The sequence below is a fragment of the Lithobates pipiens genome, unplaced genomic scaffold, assembly GCF_037356315.1.
Source record: "Lithobates pipiens isolate NorthernLeopardFrog02 unplaced genomic scaffold, aLitPip1_a1.2 Scaffold_18, whole genome shotgun sequence".
Taxonomy (NCBI): Eukaryota; Metazoa; Chordata; class Amphibia; order Anura; family Ranidae; genus Lithobates; species Lithobates pipiens.
Window position 1 is genome coordinate 620,691,596 of NW_027507758.1, and position 19,565 is coordinate 620,711,160.

At 46.3% G+C, this 19,565-nt stretch overlaps 1 protein-coding gene and 1 pseudogene across 2 annotated transcripts in view; both read left to right on the top strand.

The window, feature by feature from the left end:
• LOC143989512 (uncharacterized) overlaps nt 1-19,565 on the top strand; it is an 84,100-nt pseudogene that overhangs the window by 29,123 nt on the left and 35,412 nt on the right. The window contains exon 9 of the transcript XR_013277040.1: nt 2,756-2,918. The product of XR_013277040.1 is annotated as an uncharacterized LOC143989512 (transcript). The remainder of the gene's footprint in view (nt 1-2,755; nt 2,919-19,565) is intronic.
• The window catches only part of LOC143989468 (uncharacterized), a 109,271-nt gene continuing 100,308 nt past the window's right edge, over nt 10,603-19,565 (top strand). Inside the window, exon 1 of the mRNA XM_077489604.1 lies at nt 10,603-10,650. The gene's annotated coding sequence lies outside the window, so the exon portion shown is untranslated. The remainder of the gene's footprint in view (nt 10,651-19,565) is intronic.

A 19,565-nucleotide genomic window follows, 5' to 3' on the forward strand; every position in this document is an offset into this window, starting at 1 on the left:
TATTGTCAATCCTGTCCTGTGTGTCAGATGTCAGCCCCACTACCCCACTTCCGAAGTCCTTTAGTGTCCTTGCCTATTATTGAAGTGCCCTTTGAGAGGATTTCCATGGACCTGGTGGGTCCACTCCCCAAGTCTGCCCAAGGTCATCAGCATATCCTCGTAATCATGGATTATGCTACCCGTTACCCTGAAGCAGTTCCCTTACGCACCGTGTCTGCTAAAAACATTGCCAAAGAGCTGTTTATGGTGTTCAGTCAGGTTGGCATCCCTAAAGAAGTCCTTACAGACCAGGGCACCCCATTTATGTCCCAAATAACTACAGAGCTGTGCAAGTTATTTAAGGTGACGCAGTTGCGAACCTCAGTGTACCATCCTCAAACGGATGGCTTGGTGGAACGCTTCAATAAGACGTTAAAGAGCATGTTAAAAAAGGTTGTTGACAAGGATGGGAAAAACTGGGATGTCCTGATACCATACTTGATGTTTGCTATTAGCGAGGTTCCCCAGTCCTCTGCAGGGTATTCTCCATTTGAGTTGCTTTATGGGAGACACCCTCGGGGCCTCTTAAACATAGCCAAAGAAACTTGGGAGGGGGAGCAGACACCTCATTGTGTCATTGAGCATATCGCTCAAATGCAGGAGAGGATTGCAGCAATCATGCCGATGGTAAAAGAACACTTACTGCAGGCCCAGGCAGCCCAACAGAGAATATAAAACAGGGGGGCCCAACTGCGGGTTTTCTCACCTGGTGACAGGGTCCTGGTGTTAGCCAGGAACTTGCTCTCAACAGTGGGAACTAAGTGGCAGGGTCCCTTTTAAAGTAATTGAAAGAGTTGGGGAAGTCAACTACAAGGTATATCAACCAGGAAAAAGGAAGCCCGAGCAGGTTTACCATATAAACCTGTTAAAGCCCTGGAAGAATAGACTGGCGTTAACTGTGAGCTCCCTCCCGGTAACGCCTAAGGCCGCGTACACACGAGAGGATTGTCCGTCCAACTTAGTCCGCTGAAACGTGTTTCAGCGGACAATCCGCTCGTGTGTGGGCTTCAGCTGACTTTTTCAGCGGACGGTCTGACGGACTAAGTCTTTCGGAATTTCTGTAATTTTGTCCGTCCAAACTTGGTTTCAGCGGACAGTCCGCTCGTGAGTAGGCAAGTTGGACGGACTAAGTATGGCGCATGCTCAGAAAGGATTTACACGGCGAAAGGTTGCATTGCAGTGTATTGGACGTCGTATTTCTAGTCCTGTCGTACGTGCTGTACACGTCATCGCACAAGCTTTCAGCGGACTGTCTGTTCGTCGTGTGTGGTCAAGTCCGTTCATTCAAAAGTTGGACGGACTGTCTGTCGGATTGTCTGACGAACTTAGTTGGGCAGACAATCCGCCCGTGTGTACGCGGCCTAAGGGTGCTGAGTCCCCTCTGATCCCTGAGGTCACCATTCCAACCACCTTATCATGTTCCCAAAAACAGGAAGATAGAGAGTTCCTGATAAGGAATAGAGAGAAATTTTCAGAGATACCTGGCATGACTTCAGCAGTTCAGCATGATATTGTTACTGAACCTGGGGTACGTGTCAAGCTCAAACCGTACAGAATTCCTGAAGCGAGGAGGAAGGACATCAGCAATGAAGTTAAAAGAATGTTGGAGCTAGATGTCATTGAGGAATCCAATAGTGACTGGACTAGCCCCATCGTGTTAGTCCCAAAACCAGATGGCACTTGGAGGTTCTGTAACGACTTCAAGATGCTTAATGCAGTGACAAAGTTTGACACATACCCAATGCCCAGAGTAGACGAACTTATAGACTGACTGGAGCGAGTACAAATAACACAACCGTAGCGAGTACAAATAAAGGCAACAAAGCTAATAAATGGTCTGGAGGATGTTAGTTATGAGGAAAGGTTGTGAGCACTGAACTTATTCTCTCTGGAGAAGAGACGCTTGAGAGGGGATATGATTTCAATACAAATACCGTACTGGTGACCCCACAATAGGGATAAAACTTTTTTGCGGAAGGGAGTTTAATAAGACTCGTGGCCACTCATTGAAATTAGAAGAAAAGAGGTTTAACCTTAAACAGCGTAGATTTAGAGCGTTCTTTACTGTAATAGCGGCAAGGATGTGGAATAACCTTCCACAGGCGGTGGTATCAGCAGGGAGCATCTATAATTTTTAAAACCTTTTAGATAAGCACCTGAGCGACCACAACATACAAGGATATACAATGTAATACTGACATATAATCACACACATAGGTTGGACCTGATGGACTTGTGTCCTTTTTTAACCTCACCTACTATGTAACATTTAATAGTCCTCACCCATGCACTTTATACTCTATGGTGTAAATTACTTAATTCTTATACTATATAGTCCTAACTTTTGTATCTTAAATAGTCTTGTGTTCTCTACCCACTGCTCAATATAAACATAATATGTATTCTCTTTTATTACCCCCATTTTCTACCAGTTGGACATTTTATATCTGATTTGATTGGAGCACAGACTTTTACATGTTTATAATAATGTGATAAAATCCTCAAACTTTGAAACCTTAAAAAGAACGTGATAATGAGGGAGGAGTCAATAACCCAATGATGGTGGACTTCAGGATCAGTCCAGTCTTCATCTTGGTTGTTCTCCCCCCATCCTCACTCTCTGACCTTTGGTGGGGCTCAGCCCCGCTGTTATTCATGACTAAATCATGGACTAAATAAGGAAGTGCAGGACTTGTGTTGAGAAGATGACAATGAGAAATGTTTTTCAGAGAAGTCCAGTCTTTACAGACATCAGAGATCTCACACGGGGAAGAAGCCACTTTCCTGTCCTGAGTGAGGGAATTGTTCCTCACTGGAGTCCTGTCTTCCTGTACATCGGGGATCCCACACAACCTTCAAGATGTATTAGTGACTTGAGTGTGGGAAATGTCTTCTATATGATGAGACATCACGGCTCTCGCATGAGGAAGAAGCACACCCTGATATACACCTCAGATATACTCCATGGCTGATCTTCATCATGTAAGAAGAGTTGATAAGGAGATCAGAGATCACCAAAGACATGGATGAAGTGTTGTACCGTGTTGGCCATTGATAGCAGTAGAAAAATAAAAATGGAATCATTACCTTTCATTGGCTGAGTACATTCAGTTGTTTAGAGACCTATGCCCCGTACACACGATCTGACTTTCCGACTTGTCTTACAGACACACACGGTCACACAAATGTTGGCCAACAATTACGAACGCGGGAACGTGGTGATGTATAACGCATACAACAAGCCGAGAAAAAGGAAGTTCAATAGCCAGTGCGGCTCCTTCTGCTTGATTCCGAGCATGGGTGAACTTTTGTGCGTCGGATTTGTGTGCACACAATCGGAAATTCCGACAGCAACGTTTTGCTGGCATAAAATTTGAGAACCTGCTAGCCAACATTTGTTGGCGGAAAGTCCGCCAACAAATGTTCGATGGAACATGCACACGGTCAGACTTTCAGTCAATAAGCTCACATCCAACATTTGTTGTCGGAAAATCCGATCGTGTGTATGGGGCATAAGAGGTCTATTAAAGAAAATAGTTGAACAAATGTGACACGTACTTGCCCAGCACTGACAAATATTGGCTTTTTTTAACTCAATGATTTTCTATAATCGTTGGCTCCATCAAGTGTCCATAATGTTGTATCACGCTATTTTTATTTATGAAGGCATTTCAGGTAAAACGCTTAATTATGGCCATTACTTGGCCAGAATTTACCATGGTTGGGCAGATGCTTTCACAGTTGTCCAACAAATTAATTTTATAGACCGCTTACTTTCCATCCCCAGGCATGGTTTCATACTAATAATAGATATAGTATACTTGTGTACTTATGAGCACAGTAGACATCGAAGGGTATAAGTTATTTAAACAAACAATATTAAATCAGCCATTCATTTAAAACCAAAAATGCCACATTTGGCCATTAGCACAATTGACACTTTTGATAGTAGGTGTCCATGACATGTTGTTTATGTTTGTATATATGTTGCAGCTCAAACATTTTGGGGAAAGAGATTAAAGTGGTTGTAAACCCTTACAAATCACTTTGACCTACAGGTAAGCCTAGATTAAGGCTTACTTGTAGGTCCAAGAAATATCTCCTAAACCTACACGGTTTAGGAGATATTTACAAAAAGACAGGCACCGCTGTTTACGGTGCATGTGCCGTAGGCAGCGGCGCGCGTAGGCGATATGCCGTTAGTGGCGGCTCCCATGCGCATGCGCAGGAGTGACGTCCTCGCTGCTCCGGCGATGTGAGTGGCGATACCCGGAAGAAGATGGATGCTCTGTACTACAGGGGACAGTGGGGACATCGCTGGCTCCTGTGTCAGGTAAGTGACACACAATGGGCTACTATGCGATGCATAGTAGCCCATTATGCTTTATCTTTGCAGGGAAACAAAAAAGAAGTAAACCCATCAGAGTTTACATCCTCTTTAAGTGTAACTTGTATGTTTTTTTTGTTTTTTTTTAACTTAACTTTATTGTTGCTAGCATATAAAGGACCAACAGTCCACTCCAACCCCCCCCCCCCCCCATATGATAGCAATTTGTTGCAACAGATTCTCTGTAATGACCCATCATGGTTCAGTTAGACCTCTTGTGTCTCTACTGTCCTCTGCTGAAGATAATGGAGAGCAAATTGTGCTTTATTCCCAGCTCTTTTGGCCACAGCAGCCAGGATTGATAGAACTGAACCAGGAAATGATGTAAAGGGCAGGGATTGTGAAGAAGGGGTAGGACAGTGAGGTGTTCATAAGGGGGATGTAGAAGAGAAATAGGGAGTTATGAGGGAATCAAGAAGTTGAAAAGCATAACAAAGAGGGGGAAAAGGAGTTGAAAAGGGGGATGCGGGTGAGGAGGTAAAGATGGTTAAGTGGGGGGAAGGAAGCTGAACAGGTGAATGAGGAGGAGAATAGGGTTGAAGAAGGTCTTACGAATCCCCATCATCTAAAGATTTCAACAAGCTACTTCTTCAAAGGCTCAAGAATCTAGTCAAGTTCAAGTTAATCATTACCTCCAGACTCTAACCACTAGTCTGGATCAAACTTTGCTTCTGACACCTGAAGACTAAGGGTCCTTTCACATGGGGTGGATCAGTGATGATCCGCCCCGTGGATATCCGCTTTCTGAGCGGGGATCCCTCCGTCGATCCCCCGCTGAGCAGGCAGAGGACAGGTCCATCTATGCACACTGTGCAGGGGACGGACCTGTCAGAGCGCCGCTCTACCCTATGGGAGATCGGATGACGACGGACTGCAGTGCTGTCCATTGCAGAGAATCTCCAGAAGAAATTTATCTGAAAATCCTCTCCCACCAAAGCAGGGTTTTTCTTTGTGAAGAAAAAAAAAACAGTTCCCTTCATCCTTTTATTTATTTCATTTATGTATTGACTATCGGAGATTAAATGCCACTATGGTTAAAAACCGTTAGCTACTACCATTTATTACTGAGTTGTTTGATCGATTTCGTGGGGCGCAGGTTTTCACAAAACTCGGTCTAAGAGGAACCTATAACTAATTTGCATGGAGATGAGTGGATGACAGTTTTTAACACCAGGGATGGCCACTATGAATATCTAGTGATGCCTTTTTTCGCCTCTGTAATGCCCTGACAGTTTTTTAGCACTTTGTCAATGAGATCTTCCATGACCTCCCCTATGTCTGTGAAGTAGTCTGTCTGGATGGCATTCTTATTTTTTCCCCAGATCTTCCCCAGATCTTCCTACGCACAGACTTCATGTCTGTATAGTCCTGCAACTCCTCTGTGAGAATATGCTTTATGCCAAGGCAGAAAAATGCCTGTTTGTACAATCTCAAGTACCTTTTCTGGTCTACATTGTCTCCAGAGATGGTCTCTCGATGGACCCTGACCGCTTAATCCAGTTGGAATTGGGCTGGAGGTTTGAAGGCCACCCAGTGCTTTCTGGGCTTCACGGACTACTACCGGAAATTCATTTGCAACTATTCCATTCTGGTTGTGCCCATTACAGCCCTTACACGGAAGGATGCTGATCCTAGGAACTGGCCACCTGATGCAGTGGAGGCCTTCCCACACCTTAAAGTGGGCTTTCATCTCTGGTCCTGCTCTCTTGAGGCTTGATGTCTCCCAGCCTTTCCCTATCGATGTGGTTGCCTCTGTCAGATTTGGGGCCATTCTTTTCCAATCATCTTGTGGGGCTAAACGTCCGTGTGCCTTTTTCTCAAATAAGTTTTCCCTAGCAGAGAGAAATTGATCCATAGGAGATCATGAACTTCTTTCTGTAAAATTAGTTCCGTAAGAATGGTGGTACCTTCTGGAAGGTTTGCCTCGTCAGATCACTATCTACACAGATCATGAGAATTTGTGGTATCTCCACTCTGGCCGCCGATTGAATGAATGTCTTCACGCTGAAGTAAGACCCTCCTGTTCCTCTGGCATTTGCTGTTTATAATTATTCCCTTATTCTATGTGTTTGATCCTGTCTTTGTTCTCAGTGTTTCCCTCTTGGCTGTGCAGTTATGCTCCCTTTGCTTTCTGTCCTTCATTTTCTGTTGCTGTATGTGTCTCTCTCAGGACAGTGTCTGTGTGTAACCCGTATCCTTCCAGCATTCTATTTGGTTGCACTGTGCTAGCAAGGGTGTGTGGACACAGCCTAAGGCTGCTTCACAGTGCAACATCCATACCTCCAGTGGCTCTGGTGAAGACCAGGTGGCCCCTTAGACCCTGTGACTCTGGAACACCTCTGTATGTGTGCAGTCACACTGCTCCCGCAGCTGTAAGGATCCTTACCCATATACTCTTGGTTAATTGTCCATTGGTCCACCAGATCTTGAATTACAGTCTCAGGTGGTTTTACCCTCTAAACTTGACAAGGATGGGGGGAAGAAGACAAGGGGGTGTGAAGAGAAGGGTAGGGCTGGGAAGATGGAGTAAGGGAGGCAAAGAGGGGTTAGGGAGAAGGATAGGAGGGTAAGGATGGGAACACTTCTGTAAAGAGGGGTGAACAGGGGGATGGGGTGGTGAAAAAGGGGATGACAAATGAGGGTTATGGGGCAATAAAGAGGGGGGAAGAGGCAGGTGAAGGTGAACAGCGGGATGAGGAGGAGGACATGAGGTGTAATTTATTAGATCCTCCTTTTGCAGCCAAAACAGCCATGACAAGGCATGGACTCCATTAGACCTCTGAAGTTATGCTGTGGTATATGGCACCAAGCCTTTCCGTAGTGTAGCGGATGACATTTTGGACAATGTCATACGCATGTAAATTTAGTTTTTGCCTCAGAACAGTAGGGGTTCTGAGAGTTAATTGTGTAGGTAGGCCTTAACACCAGTCTGGCCAGGCTGTGTTTGGAAGTTCTGCCTGGCCACGTGTACAGTGAGGTGCACATGACAGGCCAGAACCAGATCTGGTTGGATGTTTAGGTATCAGCCTTTTCGGAACCAATCAGTGGGACTGCCGGGGCCCGCTGAGTAGTCTGGGAAGGGGTGCTTAAGAGGTGTGGGTCACGTGTTTTAGGGAGAGGAGTTTGCGAGACCCGTGGGGTCTGTTCTGGTTCCAGCACCGGGGTAGCCCCGCGAGGTGTCCCGGTCACGGGGTGTTCGACACCCCGCAACATGTTCCTGAGGAAGGCCCCTGATAGATCCATCTGGTCTGGGGTAGGGATCCGTCTGTTCCCGAGTCTCGGACCTGACTGGTCCGAGGCACAGTAACTGAGGGAGGATTCAAAGTGTCCGGGTGTGCTCTCGGCTTGGAGGGACACCACAGCTCATGGAAGTGACTGGGGGAGGACTCTTCGGAGGAGGACCGGCAAGTGGCATCCTGGGAAGTGCCTGGTTACTGAGTTGGGAAGGACATTGACAAATTCACGCTTTTCCAGTACCATTGAGGAGGCGGGAAACATTCCAGGTACTAGGGCTGCAACTAACGATTATTTTCATAATTGATTAATCTCCGACAATTTTTTCGATTAATCGGATAAAATCATAAAAAAAAAACAAAAAAATGGAATATGCCATTTTTCCATTTATTTAAAAGTAATAATGAAAAAAACTGAGTGTAATGCCGCATACACACGACCAGACTTTTCAAGGGACTAGGTCCGACAGACTTTTGACGGAGTTCTGACAGAGTTCTGACGGACTTTCCGAATGAACGGACTTGGCCACACACAATCACACCAAAGTCCGACGGATTCGAACGTGATGACGTACGACTGGACTAGAATAAGGAAGTTCATAGCCAGTAGCCAATAGCTGCCCTCGCGTCGGTTTTTGTCCGTCGGACTAGCATACACACGAGCGGATTTCTCGGTAGGAACTGGGTCCGGCGGAGTTCCGGCGGAAAAATTTGAAACATGTTCCATTTCTAAAGTCTGTCAGACTTTTGCAAATCAAATCAAAAGTCCGCTGCAGCCCACACACGATCGAATGGTCTGCCGGAATCGTTCCGTCTGACCTTTGATGTTGAAAAGTCCGGTCGTGTGTATGCGGCATTACACTCAAACTGCAGAATAAAACACCAATGATGGGGTACTATGCGGCACACATAGGGCAGGGAGAATTACCCGCAAAGAAAGTGTGGTAAATGTCAGATTCCCTGCTTTATTCATACAAGTATGTGTATATATAAAGAGAATAATAATAGACACATAAAATACTCCCCCCCCCCCTCCTTTATTCCATAGAAAGTATACATTGAGGCCAATATATAAAAAAAAAAAAAGAAGAATTATAAATATTGTTTATGTATAAAATATATGTGTAAAGAAAAAAAAACGGAAAAAGTGTCCCCCCAGTATAGATGACACATTCCTCACCACACGTGACTCGGATGACTCCTCCGAATGGCGGGAAGGGCACCCCGAAGCCGGGAGATGGATGCACGCATTTGTGCAGAGCACACCCTCCAGTCACGGCAGCACTGGAAAGCGGCCAAGCGAGGGCTTGCCGCCCCTGTGCTCTGCGGCGGGTCTATCGGAAGGCAGCTGGGTAGAGGCGCGTTGCTGGCGGGACGTCAGAAGGGTGGAGAATGCGAGCAGGCGTAGCTGCGTGCTCGCAGATGTGGCGCTTGCATAGGACACAGGAGGATACACAGGATTCTAATGGACCGGCAGGGAGGAAGGTGTGGACCAACTAATCGATAATGAAAATAGTTGACAACAATTTTCATTATCGATTATATCGATTAATCGTTTCAGCCCTACCAGGTACTGAGGAAAAGGTTCCTATTCACCTTTGGTTACTTCTTGTCCACATTCACAGGACTGTTTCAAGTTTTGAGTCAACGTTCTGACTGCCATGATCTCTGGCTAGAGATCTGTTCAGCCTTGAAGTGCCCAGCTGCGAGTGGCTACTCTCTGGGTGGAAATAGAAACTTTGCAAGACCTGCAGTTCATGGTGCCTGAGTTCTCCTCCCGTGCCCTTTGTTCCCAAAGAGACTGTGTTGTTCAGAAGTTATTATTGCAAAATAAAACCCTTTAAAGAGGACTTCATCTGTGTCAGCCTTCAAGTTGTTGGGTATCAACCCTGGGAACCCCTAGACGTGGAAGAGCAGGCCAAGAGAAGGTAACTGGTAAGCCCAATAAGTCAAGGCCACACAGCAAAGGTTGTGGCCGCTACAGTAGCATATTGTTTAAGTCCTGTATGTTGCAAGGTGGGGCTTCCCTAGATCACTTGTTTTTCCAGCACATCCCACAAATGTTCAATTGGATTAAGATCTAGAGAATTTGGAAGCCATGTCAGCTCCTTAAAGACACCTTCTTCCATTGCTTTGTGGTCCAGTTCTGATGCTCAGGTGTCCATTGTAGGAGTTTTTGGCTGTGGTCACAGGTCAACATGGGCCACACTTACTGCCTAATATATCCCACCCACTTTCAGGTGCCATTGTAATGAGATAATCAGTGTTGTTCACTTAACCTGCCAGTTGTCATAATATTAGGGTTGATCAGTGTACAGTACATACACACTTAGCACAAGGACGTGTTCACTCTACAATGCCGCGTACACACGAGCGGAATTTCCGTCCGAAAAATCTTGGATGGTTTTTCTGACGGAATTACGCTCAACCTTGTCTTGCATACACACGGTCACACAAAAGTTCTCGGAACTTTCGACCGTCAAGAACGCGATGACGTACAACGCCATGACGAGTCGAGAAAATGAAATTCAATGCTTCCGAGCATGCATTGAATTGTTTCCGAGCATGCGTGATTTTTTTGCGCTTCCGAATTGCATACAGACGATTTTCGGATAGGAACTTTTCTTGACCGAAAAATAGAGACCATGCTCTCAATCTTTTGCTGGCTGGAATTCCGCCAGCAAAAGACAGATGGAGCATACACACGGTTGCATTTTCTGACAAAAAGCTCTTATAAGAGTTTTGCTTGCGGCATTTCGGATCGTGTGTACGCGGCATAAGGTGTTTCTCGGGGCTGCAGTTCTTTTGAATTCCACATGGTGGTGATCTCTACCCAGACAGGACAACTGTATGGAATACAGACAGGAAGTGATGTTAGATACAGGCAGGAAGTGATGTCAGGTATATATATATATATATAGAAAGTTCCAGGCGAGAGGTGAGTCGGGAGGAAGTATAGAGGAGACATTGCTGGAAGTGGCAGTAGAGGAGGTAATAAGATCTTATTTTCTATTTACACCCAGTAACCCCCGTCATGTCCGTCCTCTTCCTCCATAGTCACTGTGATGTCTTTTATCTCCAGCAGATGAGGATACACACATATATAGTGTGGAAACCTAGATTAACCCCTTCAGGGGCAGAACATTCCCCCTCTTATGGGACTGAAACATTCTCTTGTCACCAGATGTGTCACCTTTCCCACCAGTCACCTTCTCACCTCATCAGTCTATACTAACAGATTATACAACTTTTATTAGTGGTGGGGGATGGTAGGTTTATTTAGGGGGGATTGAAGTATGCGTAGCACCGGCTCCTTTAGAGCACACGCTATGTGTTTTTCAAAGTTAAGGTTACACCTGAACTGCAGTTTGGTTTGGGTACAATTGTCTAAATTTGGACTTCAGCATCAGTCTGACTGGACTGTAAGATGTTCAGCCTGGCCACAGGGAGCACTGTCCCTTCTGGAAGGCATGGAACTATGGTCTGGTTGGGTGCTTAAGTTACTCTCTCTATGAGCCCGCCCAGGGGGAGTGGCGCTCTTGCTGTGCTTTCTGGGAGAGGGTATTTAAGATGTGGTTGTCACATGGTTCTGGTCCAGAAGCATGTACTGACTTAATGGTCCTGGTCCTTCTGACCAGCCCCCAGGAAGGTTATGGCCTGGGGTGCGGATCCACCTGATCTTGTCTCGGGGCTGGCTAGTCTGAGGCGAGGAAACTAAAGAAGGATTCTGAGGTGTTTGGGTGCCGTCTCCGGTTTGGGAGAGACCCAGTGACTTCACGCTATCCAGGGGAGGACTCTTCAGAAGAAGGCCACATACGGGTTGGTTTCTTAGCAAGAGCCTGAAGTACCCAAGAGAATCTGGTTTTGTTGATATCGTCAAGCTGGCTGAAAGATCCAGGTATCACACGAGTGTCCTACAAGTTTAGTTTTCCTACGTGTTCTACAACAACGTCTGTGGCAGAGACTTTGTTCCTGAGTAAGCACCTTGTTGGTTGGTAGGCCTTGTGAGAGAGGGACTGTCCAACTTGAGTGAACATCCAGTTGCGAATGGCTATTCTCTGGATGCGGTCAAAGTAAGTTCTTCAATATTGACTTTGACACTAATGCCGCGTACACACGACCGGACTTTCGAGGGAGTTCCGACGGCTTTCCGAATGAACGGACTTGGCCACACAAATGTAACTCGTAAGTGTCCTGAAAAAATTTTTTTCCATAATGATCCGAGCCTCAGATACTCATCCTAAAATGTGATCAGTAAAGTCTCCGGTGTACACGGAGATCACAGGGATATCATGTGTCCTGGCAAAGCTCAATGTTCATCTTTCAGGGAGGTGGAACACACCCGGGAGAAATGATTGTGTGCACAGATAACTCAGAGTGCCCCGCACAGCTCCTCCTCCCAATGTCCCTCCAATCAGAGAGTCCTATGCCATCACACTGATCTCACAGCTCCTCCTCCCAATGCCCCTTTATACAGAGTCAGCCCATCCTATGACATCACTGATTAAAACATCCCCCCATCAAAAGTCCGCATGTCATATGACATCACAATGACCCTACTTTGACCTCACACTTCCTCCTTTAACTGTCCTTCCATCTGGAGTCAGTACATCCCATGCTATGACAGTGACCCTACACTACCCTCACAGGTCCTCTTCCTAATGTCAATAAGTCTGTACTGTCGCTACTCAGTGTCCCTAATTACTGCCACCCGCTCACAGTGTTCCTTATCACTGCTGCATCAGCTACAGTGCCCCTGATCACCACCACACCAGTTACAGTGCTCCTGATCACCACCACACAAGTCCCAGTGCCCCTGATCACCACCACACCAGTTACAGTGCTCCTGATCACCACCACACAAGTCCCAGTGTCCCTGATCCCCACCACACCAGTTGCAGTGCCCCTGATCACTGTCCCAATGTCCCTCCAATCAGCGTCAGAGAATCCTTTGACATCACACTGACCTCACAGCTCCTCCTCCCAATGTCCCTCCAATCAGAGTCAGAGAAACCTTTGACATCACACTGACCTCACAGCCACACCAGTTACAGTGCCCCTGATCACTGCCACACCAATTAAAGTGCCCTTATTTATCCTCACACCAGTTACAGTGCCCCTGATTATCCTCACACCAGTTACAGTGCCCCTGATTATCCTCACACCAGTTACAGTGCCCCTGATTATCCTCACACCAGTTACAAGCCTCTATATCAGGAGTGTCACCTAGATACTAATACAATTCTTATCCTTGTAGGTGTAAATTTGTCACCTTTCTGAAGCCTCAAAAGAAGTCCTAGTCATTTCGGCCACAAAACCAATCAGGAGACAGTGAGAAGCTCTGGACTGTCTGCTAGTTTTGATTCATATCAACAGATCAGAGGAATATGTTTTATCTCTCATAAAAGCTAAAATATTAGTTGCAGGTAGCTGAAAATTTCTTTTGATCGTACACATTTTGTGCTACCTGTATTTGTACATTTTTTGTAGTGTTTTTAGTTGTGCTCAAAATGTTGTACACCATGGCAGAAATCATGAAATTTGGTCATTGATATTGAAACTATGACTGATCATGCCAATAAAACTGTCCTTTATTGAAGGATGGTGATGATATGAAGCCATTCATTATCACATAGTAATCAGTTGTTTGGCTCCTTTTTTAAATCATAATGATAACAGAAATCACCCAAATGGCCCTGATCAAAAATGTCCACCCCCTGGAATGTTTGGCCTTGGTACAGACACACAAGGTGGCACACACAGGTTAAATGCCAAATAAAGATTAATTTCCCACGTATGTGGCTTTTTAAATTGTAATTAGTGTCTGTATATAAATAGTCAATGAGTTTGTCATCTCTCATGTAGATATACAGAGGAGGCTACTCATACCGAGCCATGGGAGCAGAAAATAATTGTCAAAAGACCTGTGTAACCAGTTAATTGAGATTTATAAAGATGAAAAATTTATATAAAAAGATGTCATAATCCTTGAATATGCCAGTCAGTATTGTTCAATTACTTATTAAGAAGTGGAAAATTTGGGGATCTCTTGATACCAAGCCAAGGTCACCAAGAAAGATTGCAGCCACAACTACCAGAAGAATTCTTTGGTATACAAAGAAAAACCCAAAGGTAACCTCAGGAGAAATACAGGCTGCTCGGGAAAAAGATGGTGTGTTTTTTTCAAATATCACAATAAGACCAGCCCTACAAAATTGCACTCACATGCTTGCATTTTGCAAGTGCATTTTAAGGGCTGCCTGGAGCAGGGCGAGCACCGCTGGCAGCCTGGGTGGAATGAGAGTCCTTCTCCCAGCGATCCGGATGGGAGAGAGAGAGAGAGCATGGCCTGGATGTTCACAGCACAGCGCGGGGAACACAACGATATTAGCTTTCATTTCACATTGCCGTGTTCCTCTCCGCTCGCTGTCAGATACAGCCCCGCCCCCTGGACCTGGGACTTTGATCGACAGATCACACGTCCAATCTCGGGCAGGGTGATCTGTCAGTCAAAGTTCCCCGGCCAGGGGGTGGAGCTGTATATGACGTTGAGTGGCGGGAACACATCAATTGAAACGAAAGCTGTTATCTCTGTGTTCCCCGTGCTGTGCTCTGATCATCCAGGCCGCTCTCCTGTTCCTCTCCTCCCCTGTACAGGTAGGCTGCATGGTGGGCACAGGGTGGATAGTGAACACAGGCTACATGGTGGACACAGGGTGGAATGGTGGACACAGGCTACATGGTGGAATGGTGGACACAGGGTGCATGGTGGACACAGGGTGCATGGTGGACACAGGCTACATGGTGAATGGTGGGCACGGGGTGCATGGTGGACACAGGCTACATGGTGGAATGGTGGACACATGGTGGAATGGTGGGCACAGGGTGGATGGTGGACACATGCTCCATTGGTGGGCACAGGCATGCTTGCATTGGTGGGCACAGGCATGCTTGCATTGGTGGGCACAGGCATGCTTGCATTGGTGGGCACAGGCATGCTTGCATTGGTGGGCACAGGCATGCTGCATTGGTGGGCACAGGCAGCTTGCATTGGTGGGCATGGATAAAGTTGTTGTTAAATGTTAAATAATATTAAGTGCCATTAAATGAGATACTTTATGAGAGCGTGTTTAGGGGCTGGGTGGGGCGTGTTTATGGGAGGGGTGGGCCGTGTTGTGGGGCAACTGGTGGCAAGTAACCCTTGAGGTTTGGCTAGTAGCTCAGGACTTGAAATTTTGAGCCCTGATAAGACGATACATAAATGAGCTGTATGATCGAGGTGCCAGAAAGAAGCCTTGCCAAGCCTGCACCAATTCCACAAAAAAGCCTGGTTACAATATACCCGACAACACCTTGACACGTCGCACAGTTTTTGGCACACTGCAATCTGGAGTGACAATACCAAAATAGAGCTTTATGGTCAGGGACTGTTTGTCCTGTATTGTATTTAATGGCATCAGAGTGCCTAAAACATAGCTTTTATCCAGGTAGTGAGGGTTGGGGGTAGGGTTGCCACCTGTCCGGTTTTGACCCGGACAGTACGGGTTTAGGAGGCTGTGCCCAGGTTTCCCTCTGCCTCACACCCGGACACCATTTCCAGCTGACAGGGGTACCATGGGGCCTCCTTTTACGAGCCCCAGCACACAGGGGGACCTGGACAGCAGGGGTATCGGAGCGGCGGGCGGGGGGAGCAATTACAGAGCAATCAAAACATATGGGAGAGAGTGGGCGACAGACAGCTGCTGGTGCTGAAGGTTTTAATAAAATAAATGCTTAAAAGCAATCCACTCACTCTCCATGTCAGAGCTGCATATGTCAGTCTGTGAGGTTGGATGTCCCATCCTCCCCTCCAATCCACGCTGCTCTTATCACTGAATCGCTGGAGGAAGCCAAGGATACAGAGCTGCGGGGAGACTGCAGTGAGCTGTCAGCCTGGGATGCTGTGACCAATCAGAGCATTCCAGAGGCTGACAGTTCACATGAGTTTCCCGCGGCTCTCTGTTTCCTCCAGCGATTCAGTGATAAGAGCAGCGTGGATCGGAGGGGAGGATGGGACATCCAACTTCACAGACTGACATATGCAGCTCTGACATGGAGAGTGAGTGGATTGCTTTTAAGCATTTATTTTATTAAAAACTTCTGCACCAGCAGCTGCCTGTCACCCGCTCTCTCCCATATGTTTTGACCCTTCTGTGTTTGCCACCCCCTCCTGTGTATTTGCACCCCCCTCCTCTGTAATTGCCCCCCCTTCTCTGTAATTGCCCCCTCTCTGTAATTTCCCCTCTCCTCTGTATTTGCACCCCCTTCCTCTGTAATTGTCCCTCCCTTCTCTGTAATTGCCCCCCTCCTCTGTATTTGCACCCCTCCTCTGTATTTGCACGTGCCCCTCCTGTCACGCCGCACCCTCTGCTGTCACGCAGCACCCCTCCTGTCACACTCTGCATCCCCCTCCTGTCACACTCTGCATCCCCCCTCCTGTCACACTCTGCATCCCCCCTCCTGTCACACTCTGCATCCCCCTCCTGTCACACTCTGCATCCCCCTCCTGTCACACTCTGCATCCCCCTCCTGTCACACTCTGCATCCCCCCTCCTGTCACTATGTCCCTCCCTGTCACACTCTGCTGCCCTCCTATCACTCTTCCCCCTACTTTCACACCGGGGTACTGATGTAAAGAAGACTACTAATGTAAATTGAGATTTTAAAGAGGGTCTCTTGATTTAAGGAGGGCTCCTAATGTAAAAGGGCCCTTGATATGTGGAGTTACTGATATAACGGGCCCCTGCTGTTGTGAGGGAGCACTCTGATGTGAAGGGGGGGGGACTCTGATCTCATAGGGGGACCATTGATGCTCAGTACAGTGCTCCTAATGTAAAGGGTGACTCCTGGTGTAAAGGGGGACTCCAGACTCCCGAAACCTGATGAAGGGGGACTCATGATCTAAAGGGGACTTTAATGTGAAAGGGGGATTCCTGGACTGATGGAAGTCTTTAGGGGGCACTGATATAAAGGGACTCTCATATAATGGGGGTCTTTAATCTAATAGGGCACTGATATAAGGGCACTCTGTTCTAATGGGGGGTCTCTAAGGAGAGGTAAAAATTTGCTGTGCGCTGTTAAAGTGTTCAGGTTTAGCTTGAAGAAAAGGTGGCAACCCTAGGTGGGGGGTCACCTCAAACTAAAGTGGGACTGTAATGAAGACCAGAATGGTGAGGTGAGAAGGATTCTGGGAGGTCACATGACATCACTATTTTCTCTTTATAAAACACAGACCTGAGAGGTGAGGAAGATTCTAGGATTCTAACTTGATATTCCTATTGGTTTCTCCATACAGTTTTTTTCCTCTGAAGTCAGGAGATCATATGACCATCACTGTATCTCCATGTGACTCCCCAAAACCTGAGAGAAACACCATGCAGAAGATTCTAGAAGTCACCAAGAAGATGATTGAACTGTAGAGTTTTCCTCCTGTGAACTCCTGTGACCATCACATTGCCTCCACCTCCCTCCCTGATAGAAATAAAAAGAAGATTCTAGAAGTCACCAGAGAGATGATGGAGGAGAGGTGAGCGGTGCTGGGAATTCTGGGACATTATCCAGTAACAGACAAGGGATGTGTCTGGATGGTGACTGTATCATTGTGTGTGTCAGGTTCCTATAAGGTGTCAGGATGTCACTGTCTATTTCTCCATGGAGGAGTGGGAGTATTTAGAAGGACACAAGGATCTCTACAAGGACGTCATGATGGACAATCAGCCGCCCCTCACATCACCGGGTAAGAGGAGACTTTATTGTAAAGGAGAGAGCAGTACGGAGGCTCCACCTAGATCCCCCATCATCTGATAAACACATAGAAACAATGTATTCAGTCAGTGTGTGTGTTTCCTACAGATGGATCCAGTAATGGGAACCCACCAGAGAGATGTCCCCGTCCTCTGTATTCCTGGGATTCCACACAGGAAGGTCACACCATCCCCCACCATCATCAGGTAGATGACTGACAAATATTGGTAATTCTAATTTACACACAAGCTTGTTTGTTACAATGAATGTTTTATTATATATTTCAGAATGTAATTCTCAGCAATATTAATATTTTTGTTAAAGAAGAGTATAAAGAGAAGGATGAGGAGTATGGAGTGATGGGGGAGTTTTCAGGACACAAGGATATGGTAGATCCACTGAATACCAGGAACCCACCAGAGAGATGTCCCCGTCCTCTGTATTCCCGGGATTCCACACAGGAAGGTCACACCATCCCTCACCATTATCAGGTAGTTGAGGAACAATTATTGGTAGTTATTACTTATATACAGCATGTTTGTTACATTCAATATGTGATTATAAATTCAGAGTGGAAACCTTGAAGATTATAATATTGTCAAAAAAGAGTGTAAAGAGGAGGATGAGGAGTATGGAGTGATGAAGGAGGTTTCAGAAGGACACAAGGATATGATGGAGCCACCTAATACCAGGAACCAGGAAGACCACACCATCCCTTACTGTTACAAGGTTGGTGGGACAGAGCACCTAAAAAAATTGACAATATGTGGATTTTTTGCTGTAATGTCTTAATATTAGTGCTGATGTTTTACAGATGTTATTACTGATCCCTTCTCATGGTTTAGGGTGAAGATCTGATAGATATAAAAGTGGAGGATAAAGCAGAAGAGACATATGTGAGGGATGATGAGCAGTCTATGGAGGAGGATGGAATAACGGGGACATTTATAGAGGAGGACACTCCTACAGAGATCAGCACAGGTGGGTCATTAACACTAAAAACATTTCTCCACCCATACTGCTCACTGATTGGTCCAGAGTAGAACAAGGACTGGGTGACACCAGCCTGTAATACCCTGGTCACTTTGCTGAGCTGTGTTCCCCATCCTGTACATAACATTTTTTTTTGTCTCTGAGCCTTGATTTCTATCCAGACTGGGTTTATGTAGATTCAAGAGTTCAGTTGCCTGCAAAACGTTGATTTTCATCATAAGTGTTGCTTGGCTTGGGCACATGGGGCATGTGTCTTGGACTTCTCCCCCATGGCCAGACTTGGCACATTCTCTGCCTGTTTTTGCTATCTGTGCGGGGTGGAGGGATATGTCTGTATAGTCTCAGACCCAAGTCACTGAGTGCAGTCTCAGGAGATGGGAGGCAGCGGTGTGGGACCTCTGTAACTTGTCTCATGTAAACATTTAAGCTTCCAGTGATTACTGAATACCAAGTCCTTACCCTTAAACTATATCAATTATGTCGTACATAACCCCTGTATTATATACGCCATGTTGTACATTACATAATTCTGACACTATATAGTGCTAACAGTTGTATCGTATCTAATATGTGGCACATTACATAGTCCTGATTTCTGCACTCTACCCACTGCTAAATATAAACCTAATGTAGCACCGGCTCCTGAAGAGCACGTGCTATGTGTTTTTGAAATTTAAGGTTAAACCTGAACTGCAGTTTGGTTTGGGTATAATTATTCCAAATTTTGAACTCATCATCAGTCTGACTGGACTATAGGGTGTTCAGCCTGGCCATCGGGGGCACTGTCTCTTCTGGCAGGCATGGAACCACAGTGTGGTTGGGTGCTTTTAAGGTTACTTTCTCTCAGCCCGCCCAGTGGGAGTGTTACTCTTGCTGTGCTTTCTGGGAGAGGGTGCTTAAGATGCGGATGTCACGTTGTTCAGGGTTCTGGTCCAGAAAGTATGTTCTGACTCAATGGTCCTGGTCCTCCTGACCAGCCCCCCTGAAGGCTATGGCCTGGGGTGCGGATCCACCTAACTTTATGTCTCGGGGCTGGCTAGCCCGAGGCAAGGAAACTAAAGAAAGGATTCCGAGGTGGTCTGGTGCCGTCTCCGGTCGTGGAGAGGCCCAGCAACTTAGTAGCTATGCAG